Below are 15,917 nucleotides of genomic sequence, written 5' to 3' on the forward strand. Positions count from 1 at the left end.
CCAGTCCGGAGACGCCGGTCATGCGTTTGTCAATTTCTCTCCCAGGGATGGAAGTAGAAATAATCGGCTCCAGTGATTCCATAAAAACAATTATGGATCTATTCCGCTCTTTTCTTACTATTGACTTTTTGTACTGAGCAGCCAAGACAGTGGTGTGATTCCTATTCGGCCAGGACAGGGGAGTCGTCGGATCACATATGACGTGATTTTCAACGCAAGTTGGAAATCTCTGTGGATGTTGCTGATCAAGAAAATTCAAAAGCAGTTACTGTAACGCATCAATGCTTGCTTGCGTGTGTCTGAATGATAGTCTGAAATGGCTCTAATCACAGAAATGATTTGTTCCTGATTTGAAAAGGGTGAAGAATAATTGAGGGTGGTGTTAAGGGGATGTCGCAACCATTTACTGGAAGCCAGATCAGTGACTCCCAATCAAAGTGCCATGACAGATCATTTGGAAATGATCCAAAATCACATAATTAGCCTGAAAATTATTAGCATTCATGCCATCGACATGTAGTGCCGGGCAGGAGAATTGCATGCTCTGTCACGCGACGCTAGAAGGTACATAACTCATTTTTTGGGGGGGTTACAATTACAGATTTTTCTAAGGTTGGGATACATCAATTTAGCAGAATAGCCACCATTTCAAAACATGTAAAAGAAAGTGCAGATAGTATCAATTAAATCCTCGTGGCACTGTTTGCATAAATTCAATCAGGTCAAACCGTGCCTGTTACAAATTTGAGGCTTGGCTGGAATCGACTCCTCTGTGCAAGAGGAAACAATCCCCGACTGAACCGAGGGTTGCCCGTAACGAACCCACGCCGCTCGGCCTCATCCGTTTTCCGTGGCTCACGTCACTTTTCCTCGGCCCGGGGAACATTCGCAACCACGGATTAATACCTACGCGTTGCGTTGACGGGATCAACTCGGGTTGAACCCGAGTCAGGATATGGTAAATAAACATCAGCTTGAGATGCAATAAAAGGCAAGTTAAAAAGCTGGAAAAGCTCCCTGGGGGATGGCGAACCAGGCCAATGAGTGGATCCCATTTCAGCCTGCTGACACAGAGAGAAAAGAAACGGGGGGCTTGAGCCGCCTTCGTGCACTTTTAATTACAAATGGCTGGCTGGGCTTCAATCTCCGGAGAGCAGAGGTGAAGCAAACATATCAGGGCCCAGACGCCACTCCGCTGGCAGTCTAATGTCAACCTAAACAAGCCTCAAGTCTGCAGGGAGACCGAGGGTGGTGCTTTCGGGTTCACGCCAGGACTTACTTGGACACCTGCCAATCATTCGGTGGATTCAATCGGCCGGGCAGCGGGACTCACGTCTGTGTTAGCGCTCCGTCTGAAGTGACGCGAGCTAAGCCGTCAATCGAACGGCCGCGGCAGCTAAATTCTCAACCCGAGACTCCGTCTGCGGTCATGGCCAGTGATGGACAGATCGCCGGCAGATAGACGCCATACGCTTCATACACTTCAGTTGAGAGGAGGAGAAAAAAAAAAAAAAGACAACTTCTCTGTTCTTTCCATAATTTGTACAGCATTCTATTGGATCCCACTGGGGGACCAACTGGATATCCTTGATTTGCAGTCGTAAAATTGTAAGACTACTTGAGTTGAAGCACTTCACACTCAAACAGAGTATGTACAGTATATGTATAGTACTGTATGTGTTATGGTAGTAGGTAGAAAGTGTGTGTCATTTCGTAGTTGTAAATAATGATGATTAGGTTGCCATAAAAAGCCATTCCTCAGTCGTTTTTACGAATTAAAGAGTTCAGTACGTCATTTTGCGGTAAAAGGGAAACATATTGATGTTGGTTTACTTCGCAAGCTACTGCTAGCAATTGTGAACAACTCAACTCATAAATGTCGGTTTGTCCTCATTTCCCAAAACAAGAGTCATTTTCTGTGTTTTAGTAAATACGTGTTGGTGTGTATTTTATTGTTCTGGAAAACAGAAAATGACATGAGATGTTGCGGTGTCATGAAAAAAAAAAATTGTAGGACCCCAATTGGAAATACATTCCCGTTGTTTGTAGTTCAGACCGGCTCGTTTTGCATCTGTGACGGAATGTCAGCCTCTTGTTGCTTCCTGTTTACAATCCGCTTATAAATTAGCAGTGTGCATTCATCGCCCAAAGCCTTTCCCAAGGACTAAAACACAGGCACACACAGGAAAAGGAGAAAAATAAAGAGATTCCTCTAATTAAAATCACTCGCGGGACAAAGCAACAGTTAAAAGGGAATGTATTTATTGTGCTGTGAAAAGAAAGCTCGCAAGGCCCATCGGCTTAATGAAGCGAGAAGATTTGCGTACAAAGAGACGGCTCAATAAACACATAATAAAGTCATTTTCTTAAATGGGTCAGACGGTCGTCAAAAAATTAGCTTCTACGGTTTGAAATGTGTTAAGACGACGGGCAGCCTCAATCGTCTTATTCCCACCCCGAGAAGGCACTAAGCCGCCGCTTAGTAGCGGGAAGCAGTTATCGTGGAAACCTCGGCTTTCCCGACCAGAGAATTATCCGGCAATACGACGCCCATTATTGCCTTCGGCTGCGCTTTAATAAGACCCGCCTAACCTCTGACCCGAGAGCGCGGCAGCTGAGGTACTTGCCGGCAGAGATTTGGTGGCTCAAAGGGCATTCGCGTGCTCCAAGGACAGCCGTTTCATTCCCCGGGCAAGAGCGCTAATACGCCATCACGGTGAACCGGAGCCTGCATCATTAATATGGATGATGGCACTGAGCCTCCGCATCTGGGCCGTGTGCGCGAGTGTACACAAACTTGACACATGGCCGCTGGCCATTCCCGCCATGTTCGTCGTGAGTCATGATTGGATGCAACCGAACAAGTGCATTATTGTTGTTTGACTTGCGAGTGTAAGGATGCGTCATATTTAAAACGGCAGCTGTACGCCAGTTATATCCTCACCCCTCGCAACCGCCGTTATCCGATGTATTTTAGCCAGAGGGCGCTCTTGGATGCCGCCGATACCAGCCACCGATACTTAAAGCCGAAATCAACCCAAACATTTTTTAAGAATATGTTCCCGGCAGGCCCACGAGTTGAACAGAGCATTCTGATTCATTTTGCGTTTGTGGAATATAAGTTAAGCAGCAACATTTTTAGCCATCTCGGGGGCCGGCCATTTTGTCACTTCTCTCGACTGAAAAGGACGTCACAACTACCCGGGGCTCAGGGAACGACCAATCACAGTGTGTGGATTACTGTTATTCCACAAACGCAATATTAATCAGAATGCCTTGTTTCAACTAGTGGGCTTGGATAGAACATATTCTTGAAAAAAATATGTTTGGGTTGATTTCCGCTTTAAGACAAAAGAAAAAAAAAAAAAAAAAAACAGATATCGAGTAAGTCCTCCTCGGCAGTAGTTGGCGCTATACGCGGGCGTTTGACATAGGCAAAGAAAGAAAGGTTTTGTGCAAAATGTTTTTTGTCTTTATGTTAAATGAAATGTTATCGGTAGGGTTGAAGCAGACTCAATCAACCATACACAATCCGCGCTACAAAACAATTGCAAACGATGCATGTGTTGGGAATCGAAACACGAGCCCTCTCCACGGCCGTTGATTAAGAACGACGATAAGCAGCTGCGAATTAGTTTCGCGTGTCGAGCAGAGCCCTTCGACTGCATTTAATTACAGGTATAGCGTTCATCTAAACAGGGGTCGCAGGCTGGCTGCAGGAGCTCAGACGGGCCATATTGACCCGAGGCCTCGCCGCCTTGTGATCTACGACTCACCCAGGGGGATAATTGAGAGGGTTCCCAATATTCTATATCCAAATGTAATTGCGGCAGACTTGTAATCAAGTTCTGGATAAACTAAAAGACAGATTGAGAATTCTATGGAAAAGGACTCCTGTGCGAAGATTTCAGCTGGGCAAGGACTCGTCAATTTTCTTCCACAACAACTCTGACCCGGGCAAAGAACATCACCATAATAATCGTCTATCAAAATATGAAATCATTATCTTTTGATATGTATTGATGTCGATTTCAGTCACCAGCATATCAGTACGAGGCAAAATGGCCGCCCAACACAGGTGGATTTTTCTGCTTAATTCCTGTTCCGCAAATGGGAATTATTATATTACAGCATATTATTTTAGATACAATTTTTGACTTGATTTCCCCCTTTAATTATAGCATGTGGTTATAGCACCACTACATGGATGCTACTTTAAGTAAGCATTCGGCAACTGAACTAAAAGGTTAAGCTATGTGCTTGTACTGAATACACAAGGATGGAATTCTCTGTTTTTTTGAAGAACTGTTCACTATTTTCCCAATTGCAGTTTATTGTCAAGTCTGTTGAGTCGGGTTCACCGCCACCATTCATTTCTTGTGTTGTGTTTCTTGGCTCATCAAATTTCGGGATGAAAGAATAACATTTACAGTATAATTTTTTTGTATTGGCGTCAAATGTCAAAAGTCTGGCCTTTATGTTTTGTTTCAGCAATTCCCGAGGGAACGCCGCGATGCAGAAAGCACAATTAATGGGAAACCTCCTCTTGGATACTGATGATGACGGGTGCAGGAAAGGCAGGAACCTTCCGCGGCCAAACAGGCAGCGGGCGGAGGCAGGGCCAACAGAAATAAACAAAGAATTAATAGTGTACTTCCATACTGGATTTGTCACTCGGCGGCCTTTCGCAGTGTCGGAACCTCTGGAGAACCGGGGACAAAAGAGCAATTAGACACGGTCTCCCCGTAATAAATCCCGTCTCAAATGGATGGGAAAAATGATGGCTGCCAGCCCAGTTTTGTGAACACGGTATATGACTGAAGAAGGCTCAGAGCATTTTGACCTATCGGAGAGGTCCACTGGGTTTCGGTAATGGGGAGGAGGTCGCGGCGGAGGGGGAAGCGCTCGTTAAATCGCTCGGTGGACAAAAGACGGTGGATTAAATGATCTGCTGTAATACCTAATAAAAGGAACTAATGTCATCACTTTCCCCCTAAAGGCTCATTTATGCTCCCAGTACTTGTGAAAATAGATAAGATTGTATTTTCAACCGCACAGGCCTCACTGTCACAGTAACTCCATAAGGTTTGCTACTGTAACACGTGAGACTGATGAAGTGAACACAATTTTTGCCTGATTTTCGTTGATTTAGCTGTGCTAAGATAAGACACGTGGTTAGCCGAGCTAGTGCGATTGGAATTTTTTCTTTCTATGCTAGAATAACTTTGCTCTCGGTAATGTCACAATTTCGTGGACTCTAATGCGGTGATTCACTCCCACTCTGCAATCTGTATGTTAGCTTCAGTCCAATCTGTCTGAATTTTTGGGGTAATAAATGGCTGGGGTGGACATATGTTGAAGGTTTGTTGGACAACAGTACAGACTCTAGCTAATTTTCCACCGCAAAACATATTTTTTTCAAGAATATGTTGAAAATGACATCACAACTGCTCACAACGACCAACCACGGCTGACCTGTTTTCCGAATTTGAGCCGTGATTAATCATTGTGAAGCAGATGTGATGTCATTTTCATCCAAAATGGCCGCCCCCGGAGATGGCTACAAATGAGTGGATTAACACTTATTCCACAAAGGCGATATTTATCAGAAAGCCCTGTTTCAACCAGTGGGCCTGCTGGGAACATATTCTTGAAAAAAATATGCTTGGGTTGCCTTCCGCTTTAAGACCTAATAGCTAGCGCGTCTTCATCTTTTCAATTTTTTGTCAGTCAAGTTGCCCTGCCACATATTCATTCCGCCCACGGGTCAGTCCGAGTACGCCGGCAGGTTGATCGCGCAAGGCTCCTGGCTCGAGCTCTCGACGGACAGATTGCAAATATACAAGAAAGAGAAGGCACAACAATTTTTATTTATCGCCATTTGGTGATGTTGGGCTTGCATCGCGTCTTTGTCAAAGTGAAAAACCAAAAGAAAACGTGAGGCGAATTGGATATCGAACACAAGGTTCAACGGATGGGCTCATCTTCGCTTCGTCTGGCGGTTCATTTATCTTCGGGAGTCGTTATGGGGGAGAAGATGATAGCTATGGGTAAAGATTCCATTATTAGCTAATGATTTTCCAACGGGAGAATGACAAATCTACCACACTCCATTTCGGATGAGCTTGACAACAGGTTTTTAGAGGGATCAGCTCATCAACTCCACACGCACAGTACGTGTAAATGTTCCACATTCATACGCATCTGCATCACCGCAGCTAGCTTATCAAGCTAAACATAATTTTGAGCCGAGAACGTTTGGGCAAGCTTTCCACTTGTGGGTTGTTAACCGCAAGTGAGACGTGCCCTCCAGTCCTGAAAGATTACTGACAAACGCAAGACCGGGCATCGGAAATAACATCGTCGACGCAGAGGTCCTCGAGCAAATAGAGCAGTGAAGTCACCGGTGTCTGCCCCACCACTTTACAGCAAATAGGAGACTTCCCCAATGAGATCTTTCTACAGTACATTAAAAGTCCATAAAAATTCCCTTTTCCCTCAAAATAATTCAGCACAGGACGTCAGTGAAATTTCAGATTCAGCACTTTGGAAACATTAGTAAGCGCCGGGGTTGGTTGGTGGTGGGGGGCGGGGGGCGGGGGGACTCTGGCACAGTCGTAGGAAATTTTCTTTTGTCCGCTCCAGAGGAAGGAGAAAATATCGAGTTTACCAGATGCTGCATCCAAGAAAAACAAGCCTGGAATTAAGATGACACTCACAGAAGGAGATGTTGGTCTTATTACACGAGAGGATTGCTTTAAACCGAAGAACCTTGCATTTTCATATTTATGCAAATCACATCAGAGTGGCGCACTACTCCAAAATCACGTGTCCTTGACTCAAATGACGTCAAAACCAACGTGTTGCCTGTGCCCGAACGTTGTCCACACTCGCTTACGCTTCAATGAGCTCCTTCAAGCGTGCAACAATCACGCGTTTCGCTTGCCCCCCCCCTGAGACGTTCGGGTCCAATCTTTTGGGCCGCGCAGTGCAGGAAGCGCATGCTCATCCACCCGTACGGCGCGCACTCCAGCGCCGCTTCCACCTGCAAGCGTCCGCGTTAGGCCATTCATGTCCGGCTGTGATGTGGAGCTGACCAGGTGCTGTTTGATCTGCCCAAGACCATTTTCCTTATTAGGCATTAGAGGCGTGTTTGAATGCATCGGCAGCTGCTTCTGGCTTTTTCGGGGGCTAGAAGAGACGATTGGGCAAAACGGTTACGTGGTTAGCAGTCACGAGGCTCCTTCACACCGCCCACGTGTTGACCGGGTCACTTTTGACTTGGCAAAACCGAATTACAGATATTTCGGTCCTTTCGACGACAAGTTGCAATTACGTTACATTAACGAAATGGCAGTTTTGCTGACAATCGACGAATGACCGGACACCTTTTTTAAAAGGACGGACTGGTGAACGACACAAGTGGGTTTTCATTGGTCAGTGTAATCGTCACTGACCGCGTCCGTTAATTCCGTCGCTGGCGCACGCCCGTTTTTCTGACGTTTTTTGGGGGGAACCGACTGACGGACTCACAGGCTTCAGACGGACTAACGGACTTACAATTACAATTGAGTTCGTCACGAAAAATGACGGACAAGCAAATTTGAGTGAAATGCCCACCTCTGTCAAACAGTCAGAAAGATGTTGCTGATATCTACAATATTAATTCCAAATTGTCAATCTTGCCTTCTAAATGTCGAATCAGATTGTTAGTTTGTGTTAAGCAATCTGCAAGTGTCACACATACAGTAAAGGAAGAATATACAGGAAGGAATCCATGATTGTTTCAACTTCCTGTCAGGCAGAAATCTGCTTTTACTCCTGAAAGAAATCCCAAAACGGATGTATTTGATCTTATAAGGGATAAGCCGATGGGTCCCGTCATTCCATGTGGAAAAAATAAAAACAATGTCCAAGATGCTTTCTCAAGAGAGCACAGATCGCCGGCAGCGTCTTGCGGGCCAACATGCAATAAAAAAAAAATGACAACTTTATTACGCTGATGTTTATTAGATCTAACCTTTTCGAGGTTGACCATTCTCAATGTCTTTCGGCGCTACCGCTGACAAATTAGTGTGAAGATTTATCCACTTTGTCAAATAAAAGTCCAAAGTTTACTGCCACCCGTGCGGCGGTTATGAAGATATATCGGCGCTCGGCAGGTGCCGGGCCAGGCCGCCGGTTATTCAGCAAGCCTTTTTTTTTTTTTTTGCAGACGAAGGCAAATCTATTCCTCAGGGTAGATTTATGGTTCGGCCACACGTGGCCAGATATTTGCACAGCAGGTTGCATGATACACTACTACTGTTAGGAGTTTAAGACCCCTTTGTTTTCCAGAACCCGTGAGGGCATTTGGGCAAGCATTTTGTACGCAAGAAAAACGCCCGACAGGCGTAAATTGGTCATTTGTCAAAGAGCCGCCATGAACAGGAGATTGAACGTTGAATCAACTGCTGCCGAGAAGGAGGTCAAATGTTTGAAGAAAATTCTCTCAACAGTCCTCTCAATCCAATTACAGGCAAGTGGAAGCATTGCGAAACTGGCAGAACGGCCAAAGACCCTCGCGACGTCACTGCAGGCGTCTTGCTAATATTTCTATTTAAATGCATGCAGCAAGTGTGGCATTTATGAGACGCTTTGAGAGCGCCGCATTCTTAATAGATATTCTCTAATACGCGGAAAGTTGTCAATATTTGAAGAGACTGTACCAACTGGAAACACGATGCCTCCTTAAAAAAAAAAAAAAAAAAAAAAGAAGCAGGACACTGTTTGGGGGCACGAAAATAATTCTAGTGAATAGTTCTGTGGCCCACCCAGTTTCGCCTACAAGTTTAAGTCCAATGCAAGTTATATTGTGGTGAATGGCAATGGGGAGTTTCAGGCGTTTTTCCACACAATGCAATCGTTCCTTTTAGTCGAATTGATATTTTGGCACGTTTACCCGGACGATATTTTTCCAAAAGTAGATGATGGCTTACCTCTTTGTGGAGCACAAATTGAAAAGCAGAGCACTAGACTGTAAAGTAGAGCCGTTATCCCGCCGTCACATGCCATAAAGCATTCCCGGGAGAGAGGGCCAGCCAGCTATTTACAGCAAATAGCCATCTGTGTACGGAGGCGCTAAGATATGCAGACTCACACAAGACGAAATCCTCGTCTCTCGAGGACTGATTGAGAGAATTCAATTGATGGATTGTGTCGATTTAGACGAACGTACAAAATGCAACTCTGCGTTTTTGCCATCAAGTCCGTATATCACATACTACTTCAGTTAAGTCTGACTAAAGGCTAACTAAAAAAAAACAATAGCCTTTAAATGAAAGATGTTGCTTCAATACATTATTCATGCTACTCCGTTGCCCATTTTACACACAGAGTACTTTATGTATACTTAACATAGTCTTCTATATTGAAACGAAGCTCTTAGGAAAATATAGGCGCACATTGCCCATACCAAAGATTTGAATTCCCAACGTGTTGTTAAATTCATATTTCATTGCCGACGCATGATTTTGCACTAATCAACATTTAATGTATCAAAATAAGCAGCGGCAGCCTCTGGCGCCGAACACTTATTAGAAAACAAAATTCAGCGTGGAGTCTAAAACTGACCTTGGATAAATAAAAAGGCAATTTGCATGCAAATGATACTGCTGGCATTTGCTGTAATTGCCATTTGAGTCGCTCGTCTGCAACGATACAATGCACTTTTAAAATGGACTCCCGCTGCTGATTTGAACAAGGGCTCTTAAAGAAGCATCAGAGCTTCCTTGATGGATTAGCGTCAACATTTCATACGGCACAAAATATCCCTGGCCAAAGTCTTGCCCAAAATAATCTTAAAAATCAACTCATTCTCAGCGGCGTAATTTCAGCGCGATGAAAAGGGTTTGATGTTTGAGGGTGGGGGGGGGGGGATGTAAAAAAACAGAGCGGCCCATTCATCTTTCAGATGTTAAAAAAATAACAAACATGAGCAGATGGAGATGAGAACATGATGGAAGATGATGATCTTCAGCTCCCATTTGGCACATAATTCATGAAAATGAATCTAGCCTCTAGCATGCATACTTAGCATTACCCAAGATGAAAACTCGAAAGCGATGCAAGTCTTTGCATTTTGTGTCCGGGTCACACAAGGAAAACTGAATTTCATGAATGCATCCTGTTATAATAGATGTCCACTAGGGGTGGGAACGATAATCGTTTTTTTTTTCGATGCAACGTTTGGCGTCTTAAAAAGAATCGTTTCATAGGTATTAAATCAATATTTAAAGTTGAAATAAAACAATTAAAAGCATGCGCAAGAGATTATGTGTGTTTGCACATCAGACGTCTGTGCTAGGCTAAGCTAATATGTGACAAGATGAGGGAACAAGCAAAGCCTCATACGAGCGCAGCCAAGTCAAAGTGTGGAATATAAATCCTTGCTCTCCCTTGAGTTTTTTCTTTTAAAAAAAAGCTACCAATGTTTTACATAGACTATGAAATGTAAGCTAATGTAGTGATGCATCAAGAATCGGAATCTAATCGAAGCACAGGCCTCTGAATCGGAATTGAATCGAATTGTGAGCCTCGGAATCGGATAGAATCGTGAGGTACCCATAGATGTCCATCGATTTTATGTCCATCAGTGACACAGAGACATGGGAGCAATTTTTTCCCCTCAACTTTACTAATTGTATTCCAATGGTTGGCGGTAACATAACATTTGTGTGTTTCGCATAACATCTCGAATCACCACAACGTGTCTTTACACCTCCGGATACCCAATCGTGTCCCTCACGTCTTTTTTTTTTTTTTTTTTTAAACGTCATCTGATTTCCATCCCAATGAATAATGCATTTGATTTGTCAGCTTAGTTTTCTTTTTGCAGTTTCAGGCCTTTTTTTGTGGCAAGTATTTGAATGCAGACATCCCAAAGCAATCAATCTCTGACAAATAAAGGCTTATTTGGTTTATAATTATAGGGGTCCAAAATTCTGATGTAAAACCCAACAGTGCAATAGAACAATATGTTCGCTGCATTCAGAAGCGACAACCTCTGAAATAGTCGAGAGACAAAAGGAATCTCCAGTGGGAAATGCGTCATAGCTAAGGAAAGACGAGACAATTTGTGTCAAAAGTAAGCTATGCCAACCAGTTTGTCTCCACACTTCAAAGAAGTGACGACGTTTTTTTTTATTGATAAATAATGACGTATATCGTATAATCTGCTTTATCCCGTTGTCATCTATACTACGGTGTGCCAGTCGGGAAATGACAAATGGATTATGGTTTTTAAATGTGACACTTCTGACAGTAATAAGGACTTTGTGATTTCTGCTCGACGAATCGGGAGCGAGCTGTGTTTTGAATCATGTGATCCCCTTCAGAGGACCTGCAGTCTCGTTTAAAAAAAAAGATGAGCATCATTCACGTTTCAATACAAATTGCCAACATTTGATCTGATCTGCCAATAATGCAAAAATGTCGACGATCGGATCGTTTCTGAATCGCCAATAAAAATGTATCGTGAGCTACTTCCAAACCTTCCAGCCCTTTGTCACTGCAGCCTTATTTCCGTTTATAAGAAAAACAAAAAGGTAACCATATGCAAATGACTGCACAGCACTGATTAGTTCCCAGCTCAAATGCATTTGATAATTCAAGCTAGACGGTTCCCCGAGTTCGACATAATGGATATGTCTGGGTAAGCCTCACTGGAGCCTTTTACAGTCACAGTCGTAGTGTTGCTCCGATTAGCCACGCACGTTAACGTCACCGTTTGTTTCTCCTCGTTCGCATGCTCTGAATTACCACCGCAAAGATAAATTCTCCTGGCAAAAATGCAGTATACATTAGCCAGAGTACATTACAACCAGCTGCGGGTGATTAAAAACAGCAGAGTTGACAATCGTGCCCCAAAACAGGAGACGACATTGCGAGCACACGCGAGGTGGAGAGGCGCTTGAGCCATGTCAAATATTTACCCATTACCGGCCTATTTGATTTAAACTCCCCTGACGTGTGTGAGCCAGTCTGTCAAAACAAACTCAATTTGTCACAAGTCAAAAGGAAGTGGCGAGACCAGCCCAGGAAACACAACTGTTTTTCCAAGTGCGAGAAGGCGGCAGTAAAGCGTGCTCTGGAGGCGACCTTTTAAAGAGTCGTAAAAAAAAAAAAAAAAAATTGCAGCGAGGCGGGATCCCAGTGTCTGGGAGTGCGCCTGAAGCCGGGGAAACCAGAAAGAAATTCGGAGGCAATCCAATACACGAGCGGAGTGTCGGGCCAAAGTCAGAGCTGTGTTGCTAGGCGGTGAAGCGCAGTGAGCTTTCACTCTGGACACCTCCCGATAGGCGGCGGCGTACGCTCATATCAGCTGTTGAGACCTCTTCCGCCTCCGCTGCGTCCAAGTCGACGACCGCAAAGGCAGAGCAGCGGCCAAATATGCGAGCGCACATCCTCTGACACCCCAAGTTGATGTCCGCAGTCGGTGTGGCTTTGCCCACCATCGCCCCCCAAAAAACACGCCCAAGATAAACAAGCTAAACAAAGGGGAAGTCACGACAAACGGAGAACAGAGGAAGAAAAAGAAGATATTCAGAGTCATATAAGGATGTTTTTAACTAATGAAGGTACTTTTTTTTTGCCATTTGTTTAGAATATCACCATTATGGTGCCTAAAATTGCCGCCTGCACGCATTTGTAGCTGCTTGCCATTGGATAGCAAACAAGTTTGGAAACACAAAAATAAAGGCGAAGGTTCGATCAGAGGTTGCAACAACAGTTTGCTGAGTTTGTTTTTCTGCAGCTGATTTTGTTTGTGGTGACGCCAACCCATGTTCGACTGCTGACTACAAAAGAACAGAACAGAAAAAAAAAAAAAAAAGGTACGCTTGGACAGCCGATTACAAGAGATGATTCAGAAACACACTAGCTCAGGCCACGTTAATGAAATCCACCTTTTGTTGAAGACACGAGCCATCCAAAAAATAAAAGTGGCAACAGAGACATCACAATGTCACTCGCCAGATGTTTAACAACCATGAATGACGGGGTGATAACATTCAATGAGATGAATTACTGAGAAATGTCACAGCCTCCTTTTTCTTTTATAACGAGAGCCATGAATAGGCTTACGCTCCCCAGCCTTTGAAATCTCCAGATTACCGCAACCATTCTAATTTAGATGTATAGCCCCCGGCAGAGAACTGGCTAATTTCCTGGTGTGTCAAAATTAATGAAGAAGATAATTTGCTACAATGGAAGCCGACACACACACGCACATTCGTTCGTTCGCACACCCACTATCCTTTATATGAACCTCAAATGGGGCCAGTGAGCAAAGACAGAAGATCGGCTTTTTGAAGTGGAAACCAAAAGTAGGTTAGAATCGGCGGTAAAGCGTGTGGGATTAGACGCTCTTGTGTAAAAGGTTTGAGATCTGCGCATGTGGAGGGACGACATAATCCCAGCCAATTTCGCCACCGCAACGTTGCATTTAAACACTGGAAAGGCAGCATTCCCTTTGACTGTTGGACGCGTCATCTCAGAATCAAATGCAACTCATCTGTGGTTTGAACCAATTATTTTGTGTATAATATCAACCGGCTCTGTAAGGCTGAAAAAAAAAAAAAACAACAACAACAAAACCCAGGACAAATAGTGAAGGTTCCATCTCCCCCCCGTGCGAATCTACATCTGCTCAGTCTGCGAGACAGCTGTTCCTATGGGGACAGGCAGCAGGTCATTTGAACAGCTCCATGCGCTCTTCTCCACTCCGCTGACTATCGCACTCTTGCTTCGCAAGCGCTGACAGCCCTCTTGACGTCGAGTCACCCATCCGCGGGCAATGGCGCAGACACCGCACAGTGCGGCGCAAGGTCGGGCCATCTCGCCAGTGGTCAACAGGCGAGAAAGGAAAATCGGCGCGCAGAGCCAAGTCCGCCCGCGTCTTGGTGTTCAGCCATCTGGAGTTACGGCCGTTAGCGCGCCGTCCATCACTGATGCACAAAGTGATTTTATTAATGCTGACGTCCACTGAACTGTGCCAAGGCTCGACAAAGCTCTCATTTGGAGCGCCGATCGGGCATTTGGAAACTGGGCCGTTCGTCGCAAACGACGGATAGCTCTAGCCTGATTTTGGGTTGGCGGTTGGCGTTTGACGCTCCTGACTGGTTGGATTCGATTCGTCAGAATTTTGTTAAAGGGGAAGTCAACGCAAAACATATTTTTTGTGTTCTTGTTGAAACAGGGCATTCTGATAAATATTGCATTTGTGGAGTAAGTGTTGATCCACTCGTTTTGAGCCATCTCAGGGGGCGGCCATTTTGTCTTCTGTCAACTGAAAATGACATCACAACCGCTCACATCGACCAATCACGGCTCAGCTTCAGAAAACAGGTCAGCCGCGATTGGTCGTTGTGAGCAGTCGTGATGTCGTTCTCAGAAGGCAAAACGGCCGCCCCCGGAGATGGCTAAAAATCGTCTGGAGATGAACTTCCTGTCTTGGATTTGTGGGGGGGGGGAAACCGGAGTACCCGAGAACATGCGAATTCCACCCAGACCGGAATCGTACAGTCTTGTTGCAAGGCAGGAGAGCGAACCACTTGGAACATGCTTTTAAATTCAGGCAGTGGCTAGCCTTTAACACCGGCTCCCACAAAACACGTGATACAGACGCAGTTTGCAATTTCCAGATGATCAAGTGGATGTTAAAGTGATCGGGGTGATATTCGGCAAAGGTCTTGAGCTCACCTGCTTCATCCACATCATAAGCCCAGGCAGGCAGAGATGTAATCCTACAATAAGCTCTGTATTAGCGCTACAGCTGCTGCTGCTGCTGCTGGAGGGATGCAGGAAGAACAAAGTTGTTGCAGTGAGTTTCACAGACATGTGATTGATCTTTTCGGAAGAAAAGACACACAAAAAAAGGAAAAAAAGAAAAATCACACAAAGCAACTACTCCCTTTGGGACAGTCCAAAGGGGTTCAGAACCAGAGAGTTTGAGAAAAAAAAGAAAAAAAAAAAAAACACTCACATGAGTCAGAGTTAGAATCAGTAAAACAATAGGCTACATTATGAAGAGGAGAACGGAAGTGCGTTGAGCAAAACTAAGGCAACAAATGTGTTTCGGTTCAAACTCTGCCCAAGACGAAAGAAGCACATTGTCGTTTCTCACTTTGGCCGACCGAACACGGAGAGTCCAACTTTGGAAGGTCGGGCGGTATTTGCGTGTCATCCTGTGGAAAGAGGAGTCGATTGGGAGTTTGAGGCTTGGCACGTGAGGCAGGTAATAAGGAGCGTATTTATGAGGCGCGGGGGGGGTGTCGGTGACATCTGCATAACCTATTCATGAGGCCCGTGATGGAATCTCGGTTATCCTCCGCTCCAATCTTACAGGTGACAAAAAGAGCAGCGCGGAGGTGAGGTCGGAGAGAATGATAATGAAGATGAAAATGGAGAGAGGAAGGTAACGCAGACCGAGCGGATCAAGACAGATGGGCGTAGTGCATGCCGAGGGTAAAAAGGGATGTCGGAAATGGGGCAGCGGCTACAAGAAATATGAAAAAGTGGACTCAAATGAAGTGCTATACTAGTGTAGGAAGAAGGAGGCTGAAGAGTGTGAGCAATTACCAAGAGAATGAAGAGAGAATGCTTCGGATGGGGGGGGGGGGGGCGACCTGTACATCTATTCTGCTCGCCACTGCATATCCGCCACTTGTGCTCCGCATACCAATGATACTCACACGCCATTACTAGAATTCACAATCTATACAGACAGGATTACATATTCTTCCAGGATGCGGAGTAGGGAGACTATGAGGCGTGATACACACCCTTGTGTCAAAGATGGTGGGGAGAAATGGCGGCCAGGAAATGAATTGATAGCAGTCTATAGACGGCAAATCAACAGCTGAACAGTGAAAGTGCTT

Source organism: Filicampus tigris, chromosome 20 (genome assembly GCF_054856515.1).
Source record: "Filicampus tigris isolate MCC_2025a chromosome 20, RoL_Ftig_1.0, whole genome shotgun sequence".
Taxonomy (NCBI): Eukaryota; Metazoa; Chordata; class Actinopteri; order Syngnathiformes; family Syngnathidae; genus Filicampus; species Filicampus tigris.